Raw genomic sequence first — 24,787 nt, forward strand, 5'->3', positions numbered from 1 at the left:
GCTCTGCAGCCAGACACCTAATGAAGGGCCTGTCCCGACAGGGCAATTTAGAGCCGTCTGGTTGGCATGCAAAAGGTTCTTATCTTTAGTGTGATTTGCTGTATCTCTCACTCGAGTGATCCTTCCATTCACACTGGAGATGTTTATTGTCCTGTGAGAAGGGTCCACACAAGTCTTTTGATTGCTGGTGTACTTGCAAGTAAGGTTTACCTTGTTTATTCATTAGTGAACTTGCCCTGTTTATTCACAAGTAAGGAGGCAGCAGCAGTACTGGTGGTAGCAGTACTGGTGTGAGAGGAGATTGGTCTTTAATGCTTTAGATTTGAGCCAACAGTGTGATGTGTCTACAAAAAAGGCAAATGCTATTTTTGTTGTTGTTGTTTAGTTGTTAAGTCATGTCCGATTCTTCATGATCCCATGGACCAGAGTATGCCAGCCCCTCCTGTCTTCCACTGCCTCCCGGAGTTGGGTCAAATTCATGTTGGTATTTTTGATGACACTGTCCAACCATTTCATCCTCTGTCGTCCCCTTCTCCTCTTGTCCTCACACTTTCCCAACATCAGGGTCTTTTCCAGGGAGTCTTCTCTTCTCATGAGATGGCCAAAGTATTGGAGCCTCAGCTTCAGGATCTGTCCTTCCAGTGAGCACTCAGGGTTGATTTCCTTCAGAATGGATAGGTTTGATCTCCTTGCAGTCCAGGGGACTTTCAAGAGCCTCCTCCAGCACCACCATTCAAAAGCATCAGTTCTTTGGAGGTCAGCCTTCTTTATGATCCACCTCTCGCTTCCATACATCAATATAGGAAAAACCATAGCTTTGACTATGCGGACTTTTGTCAGCAAGGTGATGTCTCTGCTTTTTAAGATGCTGTTGAAGTTTGTCATTGCTTTCCTCCCAAGAAGCAGGCATATTTTAATTTCGTGGCTGCTGTCACCATCTGCAGTGATCATGGAGCCCAAGAAAATAAACTCTGTTACTGCCTCCATATCTTCCCCTTCTATTTGCCATGAGGTGATGGGACCAGTGGCCATGGGACCTAAAATAATGCTATTTTAGGCTGCATTAATAGAAGTATAGTTTCCAGATCCCACATGGTGCTAGTCCCCCTCTATTCAGCACTGGTTAGGCCTCACCTTGAGTATTGTGTCCAGTTCTGGACACGACGCTTCAAGAAGAATGCTAACAAAGTTCAGAGGAAGGTGACAAAGATGATCAGGGGGCTGGAAACCAAGCCTTGTGAGGAATGGCTGAAAGAAGTGGGCATGTTTAGCTTTGAGAAAAGAAGACTGAGGGATGATATGATAGTACTTTTCAAATATTTGAAAGATTGGCATACAGAGGAGAGGCAAGATCTGTTCTTGATCATCCCAGAGTGCAGGACACGCAACAATGGGCTCAAGTTAAAGGAAGCCAGATTGTAGTTGAATATCAAGAAAAACTTCCTAACCGTTAGAGCAATACGACAGTGGAACCAGTTACCTCGGGAGTCAGTGAGTGCTCCAACACTGGAGGCATTCAAGAAAAGCTTAGATAATCACTTGGCAGATATGCTTTGATTATATTCCTGTGTAGAGCAGGGGGTTGGACTTGATGGGATTGTAGGTCCCTTCCAACTTCACTTTTCTACGATTCTATAATTCCATGAATGTGTTCATTCTAACACATTACTTCCAAACTCTGTGTGCATCCTGAAATTTGTCTCTCAGCTTGAGGAACTGAAGAAGCAGAACAATTCCTTGAGGTTCCTGATGACACCCTGAGATCCGGCAACCCTAAGGGCTTCCTTCCCCTTCACATGGAAATCAATTGAGTTCACATCTGGACAATTCCAGAGGGCAGGTAGAAAGATATGTTGAGAGGGAAAGAGGGGCAGAGAGGTCTTGGGGCTGAGAACATAGAAGAGAGACCCTGTCTGGCCTCCTGTGGGAGGGAGTTCCAGAGTCTGGAAGCAGCAGCAGGAAAGGCCCTCTCCTGTGTCCTCATCAGGTGCACCTGTGAGAGTGGCGGAACTGAGTCTTGGGCAGTTTCGACTAAGTGGGAGAAGAAAGAAGAGTGCATGTACGTGAGGGGCCTTGAGGAGAAACTGGAGTCAGACTGTGGAGGTGCTGGTTGGAAAGCCATCCAGAAAGTTAGGGCTTTGGGAGCTGGGAGGTACCGGGGTGCAGGCAGCCTGAACCAACACTCGGCTGGGTGCGAGCGGAAAACCTCTTCCCAATAACACCCAACCTCCGTCCCCTGCTGGTATTAAAAATCCCCTGACAGTCATTTACATACAGAAGGGCCTGCCCTGCCAGGGCTTTAACAAGCCATAGGAAACGAACTTGTCCTGCTCATCAGCCTCAGTAGCCAGGCCTGTGAGTGACGTCATCAGGACTGCCTCCCTCTACAGACCCTGATCTTTACTGGCGGCACTCCTTTGCTCTTTAATGAGAAAAAAGGGCAAAGAAACAGGCTAGAACGAAGCCTGGAAGGAAGAGATGCTGTTTGCTCCAGAGAGCCCCCTAGAGGAAGCACCGCGCCATTGTTCTCGGTGCTGACGGCACACATTCTTCGCTGAGCACATGCTCAAGCTTAGCGCCTATGAATCACACACACGCACACACCAAGGGGTCAGCGCCCTTCCTGAAAGTCAGTGCGGGGGTTTGATTTCTCAACGCAGAACTCGCACACTCAGGATCCGAAGGAGAAATGCTGCTGACCGCACAGAATAAGGAAACCCAAAGATCTGGAAGCTTTGTGGCTTCACTAAATGTGTCGAGCTGTATCAGGCGTTTACAGAGGTCAGGAACTTTGCTGAAAATTTTAAAAAATGCATGCTTAAGGGCACGTCAGAGAAGTTCGTCTCCGGGAGCAAGTGGCTTGAAGGCAGAAGGGGCTGTTGCCCATCAAGACTGGTCGGAGGGGATGGCCAGTGGAAGGTGAAACCAAAGCCGGCATTGCTGTCGTTATTATGTGCATTCACGTCACTTCTACCGCATCCTCATAGCATGTTAGATACTTAAGGAGTGGTTTACAATTACCCCTTCCCCATGAGTTTCCATGTGTGGGAAGGGACTCATAGTCAGGCCATCTGCATCTAAAGTTGCAACTACATGGACAAACACAGTGGGATTTGCTCCACTTATAAACGGGTGAATTCAACGTATTTTTTCTGACCACATGATGCAAAGGATGTTTGAAATCCTTCCAGCGCTTTTTGCTCCCAAAGCAGGTTATTCCACTGCTCTGCTGCTGTGGATTTTCTACTTTTTCAACCCAGAACGATTTCCCATGTGGTTAGTTGTGATACATTCTTGGAAAGATTGTGGGGGCGGGGGGGGATGTCTGGAGGTGGTGTATCAATGACTAGACAGGTGGAGTGTGGTATTCAGGACTAGGGGAATATGTTCCCACATTCTTTACCCTGATCATCTTCCAATTTTTCTTACATTAAAAAAAAAAAAAGAAATCTTACATATATGAGTATTTTGCATCCTCTCTCATAGCCTAGTTCCTTTAAAATATTTGTATATTTGCTGTTTTTAGCTTTTAAATATTGTTTATTTAATGATGTAAGCTGCCTTGGGTTCCTTTTAAAGAAAAAGGCAGGGGGGAAATATTATAAACAAGCAAACAATAGTTTTCCTTATGAAAGAGAATATACAGACTGAAAGTCTGGTTCTGTTTTATTTATTTGGCAGCTACTCTACTTATTATCATGCCTTTTTTTTCCATGATACCACTCAAGGTCATATGAGAGGGGGTTCGCCCAAGGCAGAGACTGACAAGTGCCATAAAGACCCTGGTCTTCCAAAACCACATCTTTGCTAGTGCTAATGAGTCTTAATTCTCATTCAAGGTCAAACCACCCCAAAATACTTTAGCATGCAATGGTGGTGAATATATTGTCACTGGCAAAAACTCATTTTCCTCCAGCTGCTATGAGAACTGCAACAAAGCTGAGAAGGAAGGAGGAAATTTGTGGAACATCAGGGCCATTATATCAGCACCCTCATACATTTAAAAAAATATATTATGGCATTTTGATACAGTAGTTTGAGCCCTAACCTTGCTGGATCACTAATCCTAGACTCGGTCTGCTCAGGTGCCAAAATAACTTGGGAGGCCTCAGTATGTATGTTGAGTCTTTGGGAAGTAGGCACCAGAGGCTCCTTCTCCTCAGGCAGTAAAATGTATTGAACTGATCCTAAACACAAATGATACTGGCTGTGATGGATGATGGGCAGGAAGAGCATTTTTGAACTATGCCTCCCACAAGCCACTGTGCCCTGTTCATGCTATTAGCATGTACAAGCCTATCTGCAGGCCCATGTAGTTTCAAAAACTCATTATGTCCTGTTTACATGTTGCAAACATTATAGCTGTCAGCTTAACGTCATGACTGTGTCCCTAAGAGGAGAAAGTTCCACAAAGCAACAGGGCTCAGCAGAATGTTACTGTGTGTTGTTTCTTTTCAGAGGGAAAGGGCATTGAATGAATGTTGTGAGAGAGAAGTCTTTTCTCCTTTCAGATCACCCCCACCAAGGACAATTTATAAAAGGGGACATAGGGTGCACCCCACCTACCCACCCTACCTTTTTCCTCCCAGGGCTATTGTCCTCACTTAGCATCACAGCAGTACTCCCACCTGGTGTGTAAACAGGAGATTTCACATTAAGCACGAGGATCTAACAGCTGGAAATTAGACATAAAAATAGTTTACTTTGCATGGCAATCTCTGTGTACGGGTGGTTTCTTCTTTTAAGTAGTATTAGATTTTAAAAATATTAATCCTTGCTTTCTTCCCTTCCCTTACCCAGGTTTTCTCTACAGAGGCAGGGAAACTAAAAAGGAATGGCAGTGATGATGCAGGATGATTCAAATTTGGTCCGTGCCCTGGACCCAAGACAGAGCACTTTAAGCACTATTGACCATAGGAAGTGGCATTTCCTGGGTAAACCTGACAAACTGCTGAGGAAAACTCATCCACGTGTGAGCTCCTTACTGCGAGCCAACTCATATTTCCTGAATAATATAGGATGGTTATCCAGAGGATTCACGGGATTTCCATGTTTTGTTTTTAAAAGAATATATGGTTTACTAAACACTGCGAGGGAAATCAGGCTCACAGTGAACTTTAACATATTTTCCCCTCTATCATATCCTGAATCTTGATTGTAATTTGAAAATCAGATGAGAGTAAAGGAAAATATCCGAGAGCTATATCAAGACAACAATTCAAGTTGCAGGAATTGTTTCGGCTGGACCTTGGGGCGTTGCCCTCCTCTCCCAGGTTTTCACAAGACTGAACATGCTGTGGTGCTCCCTGCTCTTGGTAGCACTGGGAAAGTTAGGACTGAATAAAGTATTGGGTTAGGATTCCGGAGACTGCAGGAAACATGGGTTCAAACCTTCAGAGAAACTCACTGAGAGATAACGCTAGTAAAATCACCCTTTAAATATCTCACATACTGTTAAAATCTTTTAGGGTTCCTGTTAGCTGGATGCAGTTCTTGACAGCACATAATGTGTAACAACTAAAACCCTTTGTTGCTTGCACAAATAAAGTAGTTGTACCATTATGCTACTTTTGAAATGTTCCTTTGTTATGCCCTTGTTTCCCCCAAAGGGCTATTCACTGCAGATAATTGTATTATCTGTTACTCGTTGGTAATAGTGCGGCTAAAAAATACTGTAAATAATAATAATAATAATAATAATAATAATAATAATAATAATAACAATAATAATAACAATAATAACAATAATAACAATAATAACAACAACAACAGCAATAATAACAATAATAACAATAATAACAACAACAATAATAACAATAATAACAACAATAATAACAACAACAAAACTACTACTACTACTACTACTACTACTACTACTACTACTACTACTACTACTACTGATTTCTGTTTTTTACCATCTTCCTGCCAACAAGTGGCACCTGAGGCTTTCAATGCTATGTTTGTTTTGTCAGAAGACACCATATTGCACATGTAATCAAGCAAAGTGCAGGGGGCTGATTTTGTAAGCTTGTGGCTATAAATAGGTGTAGTAACACTGGATGTTCACAGTGAGGAAAAAGAGAAAAGACTCCTGGTTAGCACCCTGTTGCCTGAACATGGAGCAGAAGGGATATATCAGAAGGGTTTTCCTTGCTCTAGCACTGGGCTTTCTCTTATGTGGTTTCCTTTTCACTCTTTATTTAGGTAACCAGATAGTGAATATGTTTACTGTACCAAGAAATCTATTCAGGATAAGACAGGAACAAACACAGGAGGCAGGTAGAGAAGCCCCTAGAACTGGCTTTCACTGGTGCAGATAACCTGGTAGCCAGCGCAGAGATTGGGGCTTCATCACAAACAAAGGATCATCCATCAGAAACAAGCAACAGAAGACTGACTGACTGGCTTCCTTAAAGAAGAGGGAGCTGATCTAAGAGCTGCCAATCAGTGTGTGATTGCCTGTGAAGGTCAAAAGTGGAAAAGACACCTCAGGTCATCTAGCTTTCTGCCAGTCTATTGCTCCCTATTAGTTGCTTGTTACTTAAACACAGCATTGCTTTATCTTTCCAACACATTTGAACTATCCTGCTGCTGAGAGAGTAAAAGACTGCAGCCTCAATTTGGAGGAATCAATCATCAGGTGCAGTGAATGGTACTGTCCTGTAGCGCAGTGGTTCTTAACGTGGGCGATAATGCCCCCCAGGGGGCGATTTCATTTTTCAGGGGGGCAGTAGAACGAAAAGGGGCGGTGTGGGGGCGCTGGAGCAGAAGGGGGGCGGTAGGGGGGCGCTGGAGCAAGCCAAACTTGTGAAGATGGCGACAGCCTTTTTACAGTGTGCATAAATATATATTTTCCTCCAATCTTAATTTAGTTTCAGAGTTTTTGTCTTGAAAGTTTTAGTTCCTGCATTGCAGTTTGTTTGTATGCCCCTTTTTATATTTCTTTTTGCGTCTTAAAATTCACTTGCAACTAAATCATTAAATGTTACTTTTTGGGGGGCATTTTATTTTCTTGGAATTTAATTTTGTTTTCAGGGGTCATTGGATTTAAGTGTCTTAAATAAATAAATAAATAAATAAATAAATAAATAAATAAATAAATAAATAAATAAATAAATAAATAAATAAATAAATAAATAAATAAATAAATAAATAAATAAATAAAAGATATCATCACTGTGGGGAGGGGGGCGATGATAACTTCCTCAATGGCTCAAGGGGGCATTTCTTTCAAAAAGGTTAAGAACCACTGCTGTAGCAGGTGTAGAAGCAAAGTCCATGGTCAGTCCAATCAGCTTTGGCTCATGGAATGGACTGGTGAGGCCACCACGTCCTTAGCGTGTGGTCTACACAAGTGTCATGGGCTGGCCTTGGCTACTTTGCTGAACTGAGCATTCCTGGCATTTCCAGGAAAATGTGTCTTATTTTCACCCTGTGTGACTGAACACATAGTGAACAGTTGTTATCTCAACAAACATACCTTGTGAAATTACCTCAGCTTCTACAATCTCTTACATGTCAAGAAATAATCCTGCAGTTTCAGCATCCTTCCTTCCCTCATTACCATCCTGTTTGTACTACATTCAATAGATTCTTTTCCTTCTCAGGTTTTAAAACAAAAAAAAACTAAAACATGGAAGTCACAGAGAATTCCACTCAACTTTCCTCAATGTGCCTAACTGGTTATTATATATATAAAACGGTTGTGCAACAAGGCAGGACATACTGTATTTTTCACAATACAAATCCTCTTAATACTCATGGGACTACCTGGAAGAATAGGCTGGCCCAACTCCTCCTCAGATGCTCTTGTTCTCACTGAAAACAATGAAATGCCAAACCCTTAAAACTATCAGTTTCATAACAGTAAAGTGAGAACTATCATGGAAGGACTTACACTGTACAGGAATATGCTACCCTCTCCCTTTCTCTCCCCTCCTGCAAAGCTAATTATTATAACTATGTCCTAAAATTGTGTTTTGTACTAGTTTGTTAATATTAAAAATACATCTGTTTTTTTTTTAAATGTACACAGGTTTTGGTGGGTTTGGTGATTGTTTTGATTGCTTCTGGAGAGGGAGGAGTGTTGACCAGGAAGTACATTTTGCGACTCTGCCCATGTACAGCAAGGCTGTGTGGATGAATGTTGTTCGTTGGGCACAGCCTGTGGCATTTCTCTCATGTTCTTGGTGTTGTGATGCTCTTGGTTGCTCTTGTGTGTGAGTATCTCTATGTGCCAGGCTGCCAGTGTAGGTCTGGCTGGTGGGCTGCTTTTTTTTTCTTTTCTTTTTTTTGCCTTTTTACTATCATGCTTCCTAGGCCTAGAGGGTTTATTATGTTGGATGGATGGCACTGAACTCAGAACATGCTGTTCTGAATGTGGTAATATAAACCCTTTGGACTATGATTTTTTTCTTTATCATGTATTGTTGCCTGCTCTTGGAGGAGGCTGATTCTTTCTTGCCTTGCCTCTGTTTTCTCTGAAGAGGTTTTTCCATGTTCTTTAGTGCTTTTGAATTACTAAAACAGAAATGGGGAAATACAAAATGCAATTATTTGAAAGAGGGAGTCCCTTTTGTGTGCAACAAAAGGACGGGTTCATGAGAAACAGAAAAACAAAAGTAGCACTCACCCGAAAGAACCCAAAATGTTCGCAATGACCAGATAGCTGGGGTATTAAATGAATGAATGAATGAATGAATGAATGAATGAATGAATGAATGAATGAATGAATGAATGAATGAAATGGAAGAAATATGAAAACTTTTCACCATACACATTCCTAGTCCAGCATTCAGATTCCCACTGTTGCCCCCAGATGCCTATTGAAAACCACAAGGAGGACATGAAGGCCACAGCACACTCCTATTAATGTTCTGCAGATATATTCAGGGGCACCTTATGTCTTACCCTGGAGATACCAAACAACTCTCATGACTACTACTCATTGAGAGCCTTATCTTCCATGAGTTAATTTCCTCTCTGTGCCTTCTAAAGGAAGAGCTGCCCCATGTAGCCTTGATCAAGTTACACAGCCGTAGAACACCCCAGCAGATGGGAATGGTAGACCACTTCTGAGACCCCTATACAGTACCTGCAAACTCCTGGAAGGAGTCGCCATAAGTTGGAATCAACCTGGTGGCATGTCATTAATTATTATTTCAGAGCACCAGGGGTCACAACACAGATCCTCAGGACCATACTTGCCCTAAATACCTTATTTACAGGAATTGTCTACTTCCTCCTGCTCTTTTTCCTACTTTCAAACAACCCATAAAAGGACCTGCCTTATCCCAAGACTGCTAACTTTACATAGGAGTTTTCTGTAAGTCCAAGTATATAGCATCTGTACCTGCATGCTTGCTAATACTCTTGAAGAAAAATTGGCAAGACAAGAAGGGTCACCTTTCCAGATGCCTTGTTGGTTTTTCTTTGGTATACTTGTAAATTTTAATATTGTTTTCCACCACCCAGAACACATGCTGCTGCCCATCACGACTGATAAGGCAGGTTGACCAATGGAAAGGGAATTAAACAGAATTAGCCTTAACTAATTCAGGTTTGTTCCCCCACCCTTACCATGATGTTCCACTGCAACTCCTTAAGATTTTACATCTAGCTGAAGAATAGTGTCTTAGGCTGGCTGTTTGGTTGGGCTTGCACATTATCAATACTGGATTCTCTCTCATTTTTTGTAGCCAAAGGGTAGGGTGGCAGTAAAGGACAAGACATCATCTCTTGTCCTCACACTTTGTCTCAGGTTTGCATCCTGCCCACTCAGGCCCAGGTAATTGCTCTGTGTATTTTCCACAGATACCACAATCACATGCTAATCCCAGGAATTTATCTTCAGTACCATAATAAAATTTGCAGTTTTTCCACAAACAGATCAATTCTTTGTTTTCTCCAGGTGTTTTTTTTTCCAGGAATTAAATTGGAACAGAATTAAAGTTACAGTTAGGGTTAGGGCTAAGGTTAGGACTAGGGCTAGGACTGGGACTAGGTCCAGGGCTTGGGGTAGGGATAGGGCTAAGGCTAGGGATAAAGGTAAGGAAATGGAAAGGGAGAAGGATAGGGTTAGGGTTAGGGTTGGGGTTAACAGTGAATATATATTGAATATAGGTTTTATTCCTATAGGTTTTTAATAGGTTTTATATAAAATTACAAATATTCTTATATTTAAAAAACCTATGTTGAATATAGGTTTTTATTCCTATAAAATTATACTACAAGTCCTTCAAAATAGTACATACCACTCTGTAGGTGGAGTACAGTAGAATTACAACATTACCAGAACATCATACAGCAGTATAAATACATAACTGAAAAGTAATAAATTAGCAATATGATGTGCAAGACAATTTACAATCAGGTAGTGGTTTGCCATAAAAAATTACACTAAATACCCAGTCTCCAAGATCCAAAATCCTTACAAAATATACCGTAATTTTATAATTCACAGAATACCAAGTAAACTGTAAAACAACCCTAACCCTGACCCTAGCCCAACCCCTACCCCAATACCTCTAGCCCAAACCCTGACCCTAACTGTAACCCTAACACTAGTCTTATTTCTAATCGTAATCCAGGGTTGTCCACTAAGCCCTACACTTTACATTTTGGTGGTGGACACATTTTTGGCACTTATGGAACAACATGATCAGATCAAGGGTTTCCTGCCTTTTCAGCAAGATCTCAGAGGAGAAAAATCAGAGAGGAGGATCAAGTTTGTAGCCTTGATCAAGTTACATATTTTTATGTCTAAGACCCAAGAGTTGGTATTGATCATGGAGGTATATGGAAAGGCTTCTGGAACTGTAATTAATGAGAGCAAAAGTAAACTGTATAGTTTAGATGGAGGGACAGAAGAGATTATTGGAAAGCTTTTAAAGAAAGTTTCCAGTAAACAGGCAAGAGATAAAAATATATAGGCACACTGTGGTGAGGATTCTGGGGATCCTTTTTTCACTGGACCCAAAAGGGTGGGAGGAGAACTGGAAAAAGTAGAAGGGAGGGGTGCAGACCCCTCTGGGGAAATGGAAACCTTGGAAAATGAATAGGTATCAAAGAATCAGATTTTGTACACATATTGTGTACCAACAGCAAACCACTTGGTGGCGGTATATCCTCCCCCACAGAAAATAATTGACAGAGTGATGAGTAAAATGAGTCAGAATAATTGGAAAGTCCCATGGTCCCTAGTCAGCATAATTAACCTAATGATTTTAGGAGCCTTGGCTTTTCAAAGGGCAGAAGCAGCCAAAACAGAGGAGGCAGCAGATCCTGAGATGGGAGGGGAATGAATCCCGGTGAAGGTTAAAGAGTATGCAAAAGGAGCAAGGGCCGGACAGACAAAAAGCGAGGGTCAGACAGCAGGCTTGGGAGTGTTATAACTGGTGGCAAGGGTTAAAACTGAAAGATATTTGAGGATAACTAAATAATCAGGAATGTATAACTTGCAACCAGTACTGTAATGGTTTGTTGTTGTTTTGCTCTTCAATGACTTTCATGAGGATATGTAACTGTAGTGTTGTCTGTGTTTATTGTAATTTTGTGCTTTTAAGTATTTCACTTAACTAGGTGTTTTAAATGTTTTGTAGAATGTTATTATGAAAATAAACAATGTCCTATCAATCTTTTCCCCCTAACCCTGATCCTAATCCTAAACATAGCTTGCATTCTAGCTCTGGACTGAATCCCAACCCTAACCCTAGTCCTAACCCTGACCCTAACCCTAACCATGGCCCTTACCATCCAAACCCTAACCCTACCACTAACCCTAGGATATGTCTGGGTGCATTTCTTTACAGATTCCTAAACCACTGAGCTATTCAGCAGTAGCTTGTCCCCTCAGGCCACCCATTGGTAGCATTCTTACGCTGCATATGTATGTGACGGTACATGTGCAAAGTACATTCAATCCAATCAAAACTTCATTGGTTAACTGTTATTAATAACAGATCATCTCTCCATGGTTCACATGATGAGACTTGGATGCTGTAAGACCATTATTTGACCACTGCTATTTGTTTCGTTTTATGTAAGTGTACAATCAGAGGTTCATGAAGTTGTATCCACAGGCTACAAGCCTCTGTTGACAAAACATGCCTCCACTCAGTTTTCAGGGATCTATCTTTCCCCACAGATCACCCCTTTCAACAGAGCCCTACAACCCAAGTGGGTAGCAATTTCAGGGAAGTGGAGAGGCTGCAGAGGAGGCAGGAAAACCTTTTCACCAGTCCAACTGCATATGCTGAAGTCTATATCCAGCCCATAGAATTTAGCAATATACATGCACGTGGAATAAGATCTTTAAAGCCCTATGCAGATAACAGTGATCTAACCAGTGCAAGAATCCTGTCTTTCTGCCATCTTAAGCCTGTTATCAAAGCTTAGTCCACGTCAATAATAATGCTGCAAGCAAGGACTAAGAAACAGCAGGTGGTAGGGCTGTCCAGACCTTGTACAAATTATTATTTTTGTATGGAAAGCTCCCAGAACACCCTCCAACCACAGCCAGCATGAAGCAGGCTAGAGGGATTGTATCCCAATAAAATAATTTCTACCTGCTCTAAACCCAGTTTTGCTTAGGGAATGAATGCTCAATGGGCTAGATCCATTTGTCAGTCTCAACTAGAGTAGACCCATGGAATCAATGGGCTTACATAAGCCCTGATTTAACAAGGCTGATCAATTCATATGCATTCCAGGAAGTTAAGAATCCAGTTATTTCCATTTAATCCCCCCTGCCCCACCATCCTTCCTGCAAAGTAAGGGCAAAAAAGAAAAATGTCCACATTTGGTTGAGCAGTATCTTATCACACCACTGTACATCCATCTCCATTAGGGATGAGAACTGCATATGTAAACAGCCACCAAATCTTTGCATGATGCATGTAGCCGTTAACACTATTAATCCATCAAGAGCTTGGACAAATGTACCCAAAAACTGGATCCACTTTTCTGTTCTCTGTGTTTGGGCACAGTTGTTTTTTCTCCCTATCTCACCATCTGTTGAATATATCTGTTCATGCTCTGTTTGATTCATCAGCCGTTGCACACTGGTTATTATCACAGCAGCTGCAAAAGCTGGGCAGCTCCTGAAACCCACCCCCATCCCCTCTCAGAAAACAAGCCATTATTGCATTAGCTCATCCACACGGAACTTGTGTAAACTTTTTAAAGGCTACTTTTTCTTTTCTCATCAGTTCACGGGGCTGACTCCTACAAGCTCCTACATATGACATGACTTGTAAAAACATCATCGGACCAGACAGTGAAGTGACGAGTTAAAACTGAGGCCAGGGAAACAAGACAAAACAGGAAAGGTGCTTACTAGAAAACTAGAAATCCATGAGCGTGAAGTAGAACGTGGCTGGCACACAAGGGTATATATGTGCATAGACATAAAAGAAGTGAACCTGGCAATCATTCCCTGTCTTTCTAGTGTTCAGGCCCAAAGGTCTTATGTAGTTGGAAGGGCACCACAGAGAGTTTTATTTGTGGTCTAAAAACATAAATTTTCCCACAGTCATGATTGCTTTCTGAGTATGTATGCAATGCATGCGTAGGAACAAAAGAGAGAGATAGGCTTGCCAGGGGGACGCCAGAGGCATGAAGAGGTTCTGAGAAATCTTTCACCAAAACATGAGAGGACAGGAAAACGGAACAGCTTGGCATGTCTGTGTGTAGGTCATGAAACGCCAACTGGCTGTGCTGCACAGGAAGACAGACGGTTGGGGGATGGAGTAATGAAATGGCTGGAGACCTCTGCAGCATCATTCCATACAGCAACATGTTCTTGCAGAGCCCATGCGTTCTGTCAAGTCAAATACTCTGTTATATTAGGAGCTCTTTGTCTCCTTTTATGCTCTGAAATGAAAAAGCAGGGAAAGTATTGATACCGTGTGGAAAGTTCTGCTTCGGGTGAAAAAACCATCTGCAACAGCCAGGACTGCTTTTCTTGCACACCTGACATTCTTTATCCTTGGTGACAAGCGATTCTTTATTGCCAGTGATACCACATGTCAGTCTTCAACCCTGCCTCCTGCAAAAGCCCAGTCATGTAACTAAATAATGGCGACATGTGAATGCCAAATCTGTAATCTAAAAGCAACAGTAGGGCAATAATTTCACTAGGAACAATGAAAGCCTTGCAAAGCAGTAAATGGGCATTTGAGGGTCTGGCATTTGTTCATTTGTTCATTTGTTTGTTTGTTTTGAGAAACAGCTGGATGGCAAGAACAGTTCTGTTACCTGGAGCATTCTCTCCTATACAGGACCCTGGACAGGCAGACTGGACATGGAAACCTGCTTGCTGGGGGTGCTTCAGATTTGAATTTGGATTCTCTGCATCAAGCAATGAGTCAGGGTAGGTGGCCTCCAACACCACCTCAGTTCTTCGGTTTTCCAGAATTCTTTCTGAGGCTAAATGTTAAACACAACCATTAAAAAGGGGGGGGGGGAAGGGAAACAAAACTGAGTCTGATAGTGAAACCCATTGTCTGAGATGCAGGAGCCTGAAAAAGTAAAAACCATAAGGGATGAGATGTCAAAAGCGGTTTGACACTATGAGGCTCTTTCACATTCAAAACATAAGATTCCGTTTTTGAATATGAACTTCCTTCTTCACAATCAGAATCCAAAATTGGGGAGGAAGAGGAGCATTAATTTCAAATATTTACAGATACATTTTGCACACTGGAAACCTCACCCCTTCCACTAGTCCGGTAGTTTATGCTGCATACATAACAATGAGAATAAGCAGCGTATTACTAGCCATGAAAACAGATGTAAGCCTTGAGATCCCATGCTGACAAAGCAGAAGACCATGACTTGGGCTGCCACTGCTGTATGGCAACCTCAGTTCACATGTGTTCATACATACATCTACCAGTAGTAGTAGCACAGTCAGCCAAAGGCATACATTACTTAAAGAGCTCAAAATATACCAGAACCACCAAAATGTTGGGAGATGCTGGAGAAGAAAGATGCTCAAACTAAGGCCAAGTTCAAATTATCAACCTCTGAAGTGGTAAGTGTGGTTCTAAACCAGTGGCTCCCAACTTTGTGAATGCAGATGTTCTTGGACTAAAACTCCCAGAACTCCCCAAACTTCACCAATAGTTGTGCTGGCCAGGATTTCTGGGAGTTGTAGTCCAAGAACATCTGTGAATTCCAGGTTGGAAACCAATGTTCTAGACCAGTGGTTCTTAACCTTTGTTACTGAGGTATTTTTGAACTGCAACTCCCAGAAACACCAGCCAGCACAGCTGATGGTGAAGGCTTCTGGGAGTTGCAGTCCAAAAACATCTGAGTAACAAAGGTTAAGAACCAGTGTTCTAGACTGTAGAACTTCTGAGAGCAGGTGAGACTGAACGTTCTTTGTAGGCATCATAAAAACTATCATTCTCATGAAGAAGCCCCTATAAGCTCCAGCTATTACAGACCACTAAAATGAGGCTGTCATAATTTGGACACATCATGAGCAGGCAACACACACTGGAAAAGATAATAATGTTGGGAAATTCTGAAGGCAACAGGAGAAAATGAAGACCAAATAAGAGATGAATTATTGTGGTTTGGACAATTTTTTGATCCAGCACTTCTGATCATGAACAGAATCAGAATTCCTTCTAAGGGCACAGTTACACATTCAAATACTACTAGGTTTGCATTGGGTTTAGCAAGCCTGAAAAAGATTTTAAAATATCTGTTTAGATGGCACACAGATAAGTACAATCTTTTTTTGGCCAGGAAATCCTGTTTTGTTGTTGTTGTTGTCATTGTCGTTGTCGTTGTTGTTGTTGTTGTTGTTGTTGTTGTTGTTGTTGTTGTTGTTGTTGTTCAGAAGGTAAGGTATTTTAAACCATCAGGAGAGGGTTATTTATTTTAACTCAATAGTGAACGTGATTTATTTTGAATCATTTTGGTATTTGAGTTGGCCTGCGTCAGAGCCTCTCTGCTCCCTCTCCCCCACCTTTCATTCCCCCTGCTTGCAACTGAAGCTGGAGAGAATCAGGACACGGTTGGAATGTGCCACAAGGCAAGCATGGACTATAGCTTAAGCTTCCTTAAAAATCAGAAAAGAGGTCAAGCTGAGAGAGAAAGGTGGGATGGGGTGGCAGCAAGCACTCCCTACTTCCCAATCATAGATGCCGATTGTGTCAATTTCTCTGGTCAGTTTCTCTTTGGCACTCACTGATATGCTTTCCCTCTTGCCACCCCCTGCTGCCCCTTCCATTACTCCTTCTCCTTCCCTCTGTGTGAGTGTGTGTGCATGTTGTGTGTGTGTCTGTGTCCATGTCTGTGTCTCTCTCTCTATGTGTCGCCAGTGCATGTGACAGACTGCAGGGAAACCTTGCAGCCCAATCTTAATTTTTTTTTTCTATCTGCAATACTGAACTAGTGCTATCCCAGTTTGAAAGACATTTTTAAAATATTACAAATAACACCACAGCAGCAGCAGCATGTAGCTGTGAGAGGCAGCCAGGAAAGGATGGGCAGACAAAGAACAAAGCCTGAAATGGAACCATTTTCAAAGCCCACATGGCCCCCTCAACCGATACACAATGCAGTGTAAAAACTGATTAAAAATTTTCCCAAGGGGATGCACATATCAACCCAAAAAACCCACATGTCACATCACTTTAAACCAATTTTAAAAAACCCAATCCATCTTCCGTTTCATTTTCATAGCATAGTTGCACCCTAAGTCTCTAATTCTTGACCCTTAAAATTTCTCCAAGTAGTGCTCTCATTGGTGCAAGAGCACTGAGATGTCATTCTTAAGACTTCACAAAGGAGAGTCAGTAGCCATTAAAGTTCCAGTGGGGTTCTGCACTTTTATGAGCATTCAGTGCTGCATGCTTTATGTGGCGGCCCCAGGAACCCAAGGTGTGAAAGATTATGCCCAAATGTTTGTAGCTGGAAACCTGCTCTATGGGATGACCATTGATAGTCCAATTGTGCTTTACTCTTCTTCTACTGACCACAAGAACTTTGGTCTTCTGCTAATTAATTACTAACTGCTCTCGATTACAGTAAGAAGAAAGCTCCCTCAAGAGTCTTCTCAGTCCCACACATGTTAATGAGAGTAGAGCCACATCGTCTGCATAAAGCAGCATTGATACACGACATAAGTGCAGCTTGGGGGGATGAAATTCAGGCTTAGATAAATCTTCAACTACGTTATTAATACAGAAGTTAAACAACATGGGTGCCAGCATACAACCCTGTTTGACCCCATTAAAAACTGGGATTGGATTGGATAGAACTCCAGCTGAATTACAGAGGACTCTCAGGTGGGTATTTTCATACAGTCGTCTCATTAGCAGAAGCAGTCGTCTGTCTATGTTCATAGATTCAAATTTGGCCCAAAATTTATTTCTTGGTATAAAATCGAAGGCGGACTTAAAATCAATAAAAGCTGCTTACAAGGTGCCTCCTTGGGTGGAGGAGTATTTATGGGCTAGATGTTGCAGGATAAAGCCCTGATCCAAGGTAGACTTTCCTGGCCTAAATCCTGTCTGCACATCGGTCGATATATTTTCTGCTTGAAGCCAGTCCGAAAGCCTCCCCAGTAGATATCTTGCATACAGCTTACTGATTGTACTAAGTAGGCTTATTGGATGGTAATTAGCAGTGTCCTCCTCTATTACCTTGTTTAAATATTGGTACTATAATGGCTAATCCCCAGTTGACTTTTCATGGATTTGTTCCCTGTCCTTCTGAGCCCGTACTGCGAAGAACATTTAATCACATAACCTCTGATAGCTGATCAAACCTATGACTGTGAAATACATGGTTTTTGTGCTAGGGTGGGTCAACCCAGATACAGTATGGTTTCGTGGCATGCATAAACACTGGCAAGAACACAATAAGACAGCTTCAGGGAACATGTATTTGCAAAGCAAACAATGTCCAAGTGTCAGTTCTTTCGACAGAAGCATAAGCCATCGCTTTCCCTGTAAACCTGGAAGCATGACTCACAGCAGTGTTTGTGTACCAGGTGTCTGCCACAAAAGAGACACTGAATCATGGACTTCCTGGCTGACACATTTTGAGGACAATCTCCAGAAGACACATTCAGCACCGGAAAGGCACTCCCTTGGCTACAAGAAGGCTAAATGTGTTATTTTAAGTCGCATTTGTATGGCTACGATATAAAAAAAGAAAGGACAAACAGACATCAGAGCTGCAAACTCTGCAGTTCTCTTTCTTCTTTAATTAGAAATGCAGATTCAGCTTCTGAAAAAGAAATGCATGTTTTCACATTTACCACATGAAGCTGCAAATACGGGCTGGCCATCAATAGCATTCTGCTTTCTAGGAGAATTCTCACCTCTTGCAAAGCCCTGTTACTAGATATGCACAAGTTCTGCTTCCGGAAGAGCATGAACTGGAATAACGCGATAGTACAATTGTTGTTGGACAGGCTTTCTGGGGACAAACTCAAAACAATGCATGCGTTCAACTCTTCTGGCCCCTTGTCAATCAATCCTTGCAATCAGAATACACCAGGTGTTAACGCTGATACATTGCAAAATATTCAGGCATTCTGTAAGTTACAACGAGGGCAGGGCCTTGAATCTGTGGAAATCTGATGAGTCGACTCCTTTGTGAGTTCCACAGATTGAGTGAGTTTACTTCTGCCTCACTACGCTGAACAACAGGATTTCAGCCATTGTGTCAGTATCACCTCCTTTGTTTCTTTAAAAAAAATAATGAAGGAACAGACAATTTGCACAATTCTGGAGTACCTCTATTCCAGCACAATGAAACTGCAGATTAAACAATCTTAGTCAGCGGTCTGAAAGGCCTGACAGCCAGCTCTGACATGTTCACTCCGGAATAAGAATTCCTGCGTTCAGCAGGTCTTCTCCTCTATTTGAAAGCCTAGGAGAAACCTTTGAAGATGGGAAGGGAATGAAAATGTACCCTCAAGGTTAGTTTGCTAAATTTAATTTATTAATTTTGCCCACTGCAAGGAAAAAAAGTTACCAAATTGATGTTTTAACCTAACTTTGATCACTCATTGTAACATCAGCAAAATATAGGGCACAACATTGATATTGATCAATGGCTGAAAATATGGCAAAATAACATAAAGCTCACAAGATCGGTTAATTTTAAGGAGAATATATATAAGATGTTCTATAGGTGGCATATGACCCCTGAAAAACTGTCAAAGATGTATACTGATGTATCAAATAAGTGTTGGAAATGTGAAACACAAATGGGAAGTTATTATCATATGTGGTGGTCGTGTGGGGTAGCGAAAAAATACTGGAAAAGAGTGCATGTTATGTTACAACAAATTCTGCTTTGTAAAGTACCACTAACCCCAGAATTGTTTCTATTAAGCATGATACCCGATAACATAGATAGGTCAAAGGAACATATAGTTATATATATTATTACAGCAGCCAAAATTATGTATGCTAGAAATTGGAAAAGTACGGCGGTGCCGGAACAAGAAGATCTGATGGAAAAGATACGGGAAATAGCCGAAATGGACATCTTATCGGAAGTTATGAAGGACCAATCCTTGCAAAGGGCAACAGAAAGATGGGACTTATTTTATAAATGGACTGAATTAACAGGTAGTAGCTGAATATATATAGTGAAATGAGAACCTTATACATAAGGCAGAAAAGAGTAAATAGAATGATTTTGGATCTGATATGGCAATAGGTATAGATTGGATATTAGTATGCTATGATTTCCCCTCTCCCTCACAAATCCCCTTCCCTCACAAACCCTAACCCCCATGTTCCTATGTCACCCTTTATGTAAAAAATAAAATAAAATTATAAAAAAACAAAGTTTTCTCATCCAAATCCCTGTTAATCATCACAATGCCCTTTTTGAAAGAGACCACAAGGTGGGCAGTGTACCCTTAATTATTAAGATTATCTGACATGCTAATTCCTCTCCTTAGCTAATTGAAAAGCTGTTGGGGGTGGGTGGGAGTTTACTCATTCCACATCAGGACACACAAAAAAGGGAAGCAGCATTTGGAGCTGAAAAGATCCTAGTTACTTACCACAGAATAAGACACTGTCCCTTAATTAATTGTTCTAAATGGCATGCACAGTGTTTACGGGTGAAAAACGTGTTCTTTTTTGGAGAAAAATATGCATCACATGCTTGTCCTTATTTCTTTCTTTTCAAGAAACCTCTGTGGAGGTGCAGCACAGTAGTACTTGAGCTCAGTAGGGCTTTTTCCGAGGAAGACCAAATATGAGATGGGCTGACTGTCTAAGGAAGCCACAGGTTTGAGTTTTCAGTAGCCGAGCAAGGTAGCTGACAGGGCATTTTGGAGATCATCGCTCATTCATAGGGTCACCTTGACAGCACATAACACACATAAGCACCACCACCACCACCAGTGGGTATCATTTCCAATAAGCCTTATTTCCTGATGATCCAGCAGAGAGATGTTTGGGTCTCTAAGGTATCCTTTGCACATTAAGCCAAACCAGTTTTTTAGAACTGGGAGATGGACAAAGTTTAGAAGACATCAAGTGTGTGACAATAATGAAGACAAAGTCTTAATATGCATGCAGGCTGCATAGTTTAAGTCACAATTAACTATTAATTCTGCCATCAAGGGGCCTCATCAGTACAAATAGACAAAAGCAACTATGTTCATTTAAATTCTTATTGATTCAGCAGTTCAAAGAATGTTGAAAGAGGGAGTTCCGCAAACCACTGATATCGGGGGGGGGGGGGGCACCCTCAGGACCTCTGTTGTGTCCAGGTTTAACCTTAGTCCATTCGACTGCATCCATTGCAGAACAGTCTCCAGGCAGCACCCAAGGGACAGAACAGCATCCACTGCAGATGGAAAAAAGGAGATGTAGAGCTGGGTGTCATCAACATATTGGAGACACGAAGCTCCACATCCCCAGATGACCCCCCACAGCCTCTTACAGATGTTAAACAGCATTGGGAAGATGATCGAATCCTGCGGGACCCCACAACTGAGGGACCACAGGGCAGATACATTCTCCCCAAGCTGAACTCTCTAGGGACGGCCCTTCAAGGACTGGAGCCAAGTGAGAGCAAGGCCACCAGTCCCCAACTCCGAGAGCCTACCCAAGAGGATACCGTGGTCAACAGTATCAAAGGTGGCTTAGATATCAAGGAGGAAGAGCAAGGACATTTTGCCTCTGTTGGCCTTCCTAAGTAGGTCATCCAGCAGGGCAACCAATGCCGTTTCCATGCCGTAGCATGGCCTGAAGCCCAACTGAAATGGATCCAGGGCATCAGTTTCATCCAAGAGAGCCTGAAGCTAGTCGGCCACCACCCTCTCAACTACCTTGCTAAGAAAAGAAACACTGGCCACGGCCTATAATTGCCATTGTTGTCCGCCGCCAAGCTGGGTTTCTTTCTAATGGGCCTAATGAGTGTTTCCTTAATGACAAGAGGAACCTTGCCCTCAAGAAGAGACCACTTTATTATTTCAGTGGCCCATTCAGTTAGCCAAGTAATCCCAATGTAAGGCGTTATTATATTGAATCATCATCATCATCATCATACGCCATCAAGTCAATTCTAACTAAGGCATTATACATTTAATACCTTCTAAGTACAGAGCATTATATTTTTTGTTGTTGTTTAGTCATTAAGTTGTGTCTGACTCTTCGTGACCCCATGGGCCAGAGCATGCCAGACCCTCCTATCTTCCACTGTCTCCTGGAGTTGTGTCAAATTCATGTTGGTTGCTTCGATGACACTGTCCAACCATCTCGTCCTCTGTCGTCCCCTTCTCCTCTTGCCTTCAAACTTTCTCAACATCAGGGTCTTTTCCAGGGAGTCTTCTCTTCTCATGAGATGGCCAAAGTATTGGAGCCTCAGCTTCAGGATCCGTCCTTCCAGTGAGCACTCAGGGTTGATTTCCTTTAGAATGTTCATTATATTTAGAAGGCATTAAATGTAAATCTTCCATCTGTGTGCCAGTATACAATAAAATGGCATTCCCTATTTGTTCGTTCGTTCGTTCATTCATTCATTTGTTTAATTATTTATTTAAATATTTATTTAAAAATACAATTCACAGTTCCATTCTGGTGCAAGGCCTATAGTTAGATATAGAAACAGCTATGGATACAGACAGTTAGAGTAGAGGTTTGCCTTGTTCAGCTGAGATCCTATTTCAAAGAAGTTGTAAGAATTTTATTTCACACTGCAATGTCCCCAGTTTATTCTAGTTGCCACCAATCTTCATTTCTACTGCTTGAACCTCAATTACCAAAGCTTAGACTAGGCTACTCAAACTTTTGCCTCTGAAAGAGTCGCAAAAGCATTTAAAAAGGTGCGGTGTAGGGCTAGAAGTGAGGCCACAGTGCTGATTTTTTTTGGCATTCATCAGACCCACTGTGGCGATGCCGTTTTCACACCCAGTGGAGTGTGGAGGCCAAAACGGGAGGGGTTTCTGGTCTCAACCAGCATGTTAACCAGTGCTAATATTAACCTGCACAGATGTTTAGCGTTGTCTTTGAGGGGGAGCGGTCTGCGTTTGTTTCTGCCATGCTCCAGGCTCCACTTTTTAGTTGATCTCTTTCATGTTTTGGGTGGTGGCCAAACAATAGGAGGCTGTGGAACACAAGGGTAAAAAAATAGAACATACATTTGGCATAACTACTGAAGGGATTTGACAACACTGGGGTTTGTATGTGTGTTAACTATGTGCCCATGTATGAAGTTTGAATACGCACCTTTGTGTGACAGAATTAAGCATGGAGTTTGTAGAGCACAGTGGTTCAAAATTACTGTAGAACAAAAGTGTGGCAGAGAGGAGGGAGTTAAACTTAACACAGCTACCACCTAGAGCCAGTGATTTGCCAGAAACTGGTGCCAGAAAAGAGCAACAGCCCCAGGTAAATAGTAAGACCCAAATAAGGACATCTGATTCATCTGCCTGATAGGAAGTTGTCCTGTCAGATGACTTAGCCAGTACTCAACATCCGCAGCGGAGACAAGGAGATCAAGCTTGAGGCATCAGCTCTGCAGCCTGTTATTTCTTTGGGCCTTTATTGCTCTTCAGAAGCTTCACACACCCATAAAGCAGTGTTGTTTGAAAGTCTATTGGCAGCCACACAAAGGCCCCTCAGATGTGAAAGCCAAGGCCTTTTTATAAACTGAAGAGGTTAGACTGCCAGAGGATGTTGTTTGCTAATACTACAGTTCAGTTAACACAGCTTCTCTATTTTCAGGCTGTGAAGGCAACTTCTGTTACTCCATTCACAAGGTTTTGAGCCCTCATTGAAGACAAACTGCTAAGAATATGCAGAGCCCAAAAATGCATTATTCAGAGTTAGACAACATTTATTAATGTTTGAGTTAGAGGGATGTAATGGACCCTTTTAACTAGTACCTACCTGGTCCATTCCAGAGTGAATTAATTCTATGGACACTGTAAATCAGATTGTGCGGCAATACCAATTTTAACATAGATTATCACTTTTAGGTTTGACACGGCTCTGGGTTTGAGCAGGGCAGAACCTCACTCAAAAATTTCGGAGTTAGGCATTGCCATTCCAGTCAGACTGTTTACAGTGCAAGCAAATTGATGAAACGGCCTTTATTCAGGAATAACAACAACAGCAACAACAAGCACTCCAAACCAACGTGATGAAAGCTAAGATCCAAGGAGTAAGTGCTAACAGCAAATGTCGACTCTGCCAAGAAAAAGATGAAACTGTGTCACACCTCATCTGCAAATGTTGAAAGATTGCACAAACAGATTACAAAGTTAGATATGAGAGGAGGAGCAAAGTTAGTGCACTGGTCATTATGCAAAAAAAAACTTGTTAGCCTCCAAAAACCCGTAGGAACGTCAGGTAGAGAAGGTGTCAGAAAATGAGGAAGTCAAGATCTTGTGGGATTTCCGGATCCAAACAGACAGACCCCTTGAACATAACACACCAGACATAGTAGTAATAGAACAAAGAAATGTCCATATCATCGACATTGCAATTCCATGGGATGCCAAAGTTGAAAATAAAGAACTGGAAAAACTAACAGAGACCTGGCAATCGAGATTTCCCACATCTGGAAGAAACACACTTCAGTTGTCCCTGTAGTCACTGGGGCTTTGAGAACAATATCAAGAAATTTCACACAGTACCATAAGCAGTTGCAGATCTCAGAAATCATACCATCAGAGCTACAAAAAATGGCAATATTAGGAACAGCATACATACTGTGTCAATATTTAACAGCTACTTAAGTTTTTGATTAAAACTTGTATCTGTTATATAATACTGTCAATGTTTTTTATAATTTTGATTGTGCCTGGAGTAAATAATAATAATAATAATAATAATAATAATAATAATAATAATAATAATAATAATAATAATAATAATAATAATAATAATAATAATAAAGTGAATTTTAGTTTTTTGCCAACATCCTTACTTAATAATATTGAGTTGCATGCCTATAGGAAACAGCACATTTTTCCCTTTACAAGAAGAACAATGACTACCTTCCCATTAGACAAATTCATCAATTAAAACAATAACATATACTGTATATACTGAGAAAACACTTTGTTGTATTCTCAAAATATAAACAAATATGGCCTTTCCCCTAAATATAAAAATAATTACACAAAATTGCGTCTAAACTGTGAATAAGACAAACTCTGCTAAGAAATGGAATGACTCCTCAACCCTTGCTAATCCATTTTGCAAGCAGAATTTTTAAAGCTTGAGCTTGAGAGGTCGTCCCCCCCCCCCCCGTCCCGTCCCTGGTAGATCTCTGAAGCTGTAGT

General features: G+C 41.6%; 1 long non-coding RNA gene across 1 annotated transcript; it reads left to right on the plus strand.

The window, feature by feature from the left end:
• The first annotated feature begins 1,029 nt into the window (after window positions 1-1,029).
• Window positions 1,030-5,562, plus strand: LOC144589497 (uncharacterized). Its single transcript, XR_013545644.1, has 2 exons — window positions 1,030-2,781; window positions 4,801-5,562. It is a non-coding gene; the product is annotated as an uncharacterized LOC144589497 (long non-coding RNA).
• The last annotated feature ends 19,225 nt before the right edge of the window (window positions 5,563-24,787 follow it).

This window comes from Pogona vitticeps, chromosome 1 (assembly GCF_051106095.1).
Source record: "Pogona vitticeps strain Pit_001003342236 chromosome 1, PviZW2.1, whole genome shotgun sequence".
NCBI classification, from domain to species: Eukaryota; Metazoa; Chordata; class Lepidosauria; order Squamata; family Agamidae; genus Pogona; species Pogona vitticeps.